Source organism: Trichechus manatus, unplaced genomic scaffold, assembly GCF_000243295.1.
Source record: "Trichechus manatus latirostris isolate Lorelei unplaced genomic scaffold, TriManLat1.0 scaffold00420, whole genome shotgun sequence".
In the NCBI taxonomy this organism is placed as follows: domain Eukaryota; kingdom Metazoa; phylum Chordata; class Mammalia; order Sirenia; family Trichechidae; genus Trichechus; species Trichechus manatus.
This window is the reverse complement of record NW_004444356.1, coordinates 76,428-79,630: the sequence shown is the minus strand read 5'-3', so window position 1 is coordinate 79,630 and position 3,203 is coordinate 76,428.

Below are 3,203 nucleotides of genomic sequence, written 5' to 3'. Positions count from 1 at the left end.
CACTTTAAAGAGGTCTTTTGCAGCAGATTTGCTCAAAGCAATGCATCGTTTGATTTCTTGATTGCAACTTGTGTGTGTGTTGATTGTGGATCCAAGTAAAATGAAATTCTTGACAGTTTCTGTCTTTTCTCTGTTTACTTTGATGTTGCTTATTGGTCCATTTGTGAGGGTTTTTGTTTTCTTTATGTTGGGGTGCATAGGAGGAGGTTTTCTTCCTTTGTCTAACGGCAATTAACAAACACTGGTGGCTCCCCCAATAGCCGGGTGAGTTTAGGATGAACAACGGTTGACAAATGGTGCTGTCAAATCCTCTTGTTGAAGACTAGTTATCGATTACCTGGAGTGCAGGTATGAAATGGGTCCTAGCTCCTGACTATATAAGGGTGAGACTTCTTTCCGTCTTTCAGTCTTTTTAGCAGATTGCTTGTGACATATCACATTCTGATTTAACGCTTATTCAAGGAGAACGGTGTTTGCTTTCCTTCTATTTTGTGGACAGATTTTCCACAAATCTGGGTTGGGAGCAGATTTCATTTTTAATTATATTTCCCAGCAGTGGCCAGAGCAGCGCTGGGCCAGGGAGGAGCACAAAACTTGGGGAAGGGAGGTGGGAGACATTTCTGGAACCTGAGTTCAGACCCACTCCCTCTGAAATCAGCTCTGAGAGAATCCCAAGGAAAACAGTCCCTCAGGGATTTTGTGCAGGAACCAGCACTTTGTCTGCCTTACTTATTTTCTAGGTAATTTCTCTTACACTTTTTTTTTTTTGTTATTAAAAGTAAATTCTAAATATTCCTGTGGAACTGTATCAATCTTTATCTCTTTTACCTTTTCTAATTTCTTAGAAAGTCTTGGTCCATGGCAAATTAAAAAAAAAAAAAATCTTTGTTTTCTACCAGCATTGTTTCAGTTTTATTTTTTACGTGGAGATCTTTCATCCATCTGGAATTGATTTAAATGCAAGGAGTGAGGCATCAGGATTGGAGGAAGACTCATTAGCAACCTGCGATAACCAGACGACACAACCTTGTTTGCTGAAAGTGAGGAGGACTTGAAGTACTTACCGATGAAGGTCAAAGACTACAGCCTTCAGTATGGATTACACCTCGACATAAAGAAAACAAAAATCCTCACAACTGGACCAATAAGCAACATCATGATAAAAGGAGAAAATATTGAAGTTGTCAAGAATTTTATTTTACTTGGATCAAAAATCAACACCAATGGAAGCAGCAAGCAAGAAATCAAACGACACATTGTATTCGGCAAATCTGCTGCAAAAGACCTCTTTAAAGTGTTCAAAAGCAAAGATGTCGCTTTAAGGACTAAGGTGTGCCTGACCCAAGCCATGGTGTTTTCAATTGCCTCATAGGCATGTGAAAGCTGGACAATGAATAAGGAAGCCTGAAGAACTGATGCCTTTGAACTATGGTGTTGGCGAAGATTATTGAATATCCCATGGACTGCCAGAAGAATGAACAAATCTGTCTGGGAAGACGTACAGCCAGAATGCTCCTTAGAAGCAAGGATGGCGAGACTTCGTCTCACATACTATGGACATGTTATCAGGAGGGATCAGTCCTGGAGAAGGACATCATGATTGGTAAAGTAGAGCGTCAGCAAAAATTAGGAAGACCCTCAACGAGATGGATTGACACAGTGTTTGCAATAATGGGCTCAAGCATAGCAATTGTGAGGATGGCCAGGACTGGGCAGTGCTTCGTTCTGTTGTACATAGGTCGCTATGGGTCAGAACCAACTTGACGGCACCTGACAACAACAACAAGGAGTGAGGCAGGGATCCAGCTGTGTATATTTTCCTACATGGTTCCTAACAGTGATGGCTTCAATCAGGAATAACCAAGCCTTTCTCCACAGCCTCTAGGGTCTCCCTTATCATGTACTGGATCCCCGCGTGATCAGTGACTGTCCCCATTTTCTCTAGATTCTTCCACATTCTGTTTATACAACAACACCGAGCTCTCACTAGTCATTATTTTACAACATGTTAATGTCTTGTGACTTGTCTGTTTTCACTTTGCCTTCGCAGAATTTTTTAGCTTTTATTCCAAGTGTACTTTGTCATGTGAGGTTAGAATAATTTTTTTCCTAATTGAAAAATTTAAAAATTGGAATACTGTGGCATTTAGGATTCTTACTAGATCACAAAGTTTTCCAGCTGCTTTTCCAACAGCGACCCAGCCTTGAGGGTGGTCTCGATCTCAGTGACCAGTCACTCAGTCAGGGCTCATTGGGAACGAAGAGAACTCGGATTAGCATAATGTAGGCCGAGTTTGTTTGTGAAGAAACTGTTCACACAGATGTGGGCGGAGCGTGGCTAACCACAGGGCCAGGCCGGAGCCCAGAGAGGCAGCGAGGCCACCCCCAGGTGGAGGGTGCAGGGGGCGGACGGGTATGGAATGCAGTGGAGAGCCGCAGAGAGCAGGGACCTTTGGGTGGGGACATGGCTAGCCCAGGTGACCTCACGGGGAGTCCCAGGAAGCCTGGAGCAGACCAGAGATGCTGGAAGAGACTGCTGTCCACTGCTGTGGACCCTGGAGACCCTGAGGGGTCACCTGAGGATCACTTGGGCCCCCCTCAGCAGCAGCTGGAACCAAGACGAGACGCTTAATGTATCCTGAGATGATGTCTCTCCCTGTCAGGGTGCCACACCTCTGTCTTCTCTGAACCTATGGGAGAGCAGGCGCAGAGCTCTGCCTCGGAGCCGCTTAAAGCCATCTGCAGCATGGGATTACTGCTCAGAGCCAGCGGGAGCCGTGTCCTGATGGCCCGCAGGTGCCGGGCAACAGCTGTCCAGGGTCTCCCCGAGCTCCAAGTTTTGAGCCCTGTTCAGACAAGGACACTTGTTCCACCAGTGCCCTCAAGGGTGTCCGAAGCTCCACGCTCGAGTCACCTGTACATCCAGCCTGTGTACCCCTCCCTGGGGCGACCCCTCCCTGGGATAGCCCCTTGAGGCTCACAACTTGCAGGCTCACCCCTCCCCGGTCTCACCCTTACAGGCTCACCCCTCACAGGCCAACCCCTCAAAGGCCCACCACACACAGGCCCACCCCTCCCCGGGCCCACCTCTCACAGGCCTACGCCTCACAGGCTCAACCCTCACAGGTTCACCTTTCACAGGCCCACCCCTCACAGGCTCACCCCTCACAGGCCCACCCCTCACAGGCCCACCCCTCACAGGC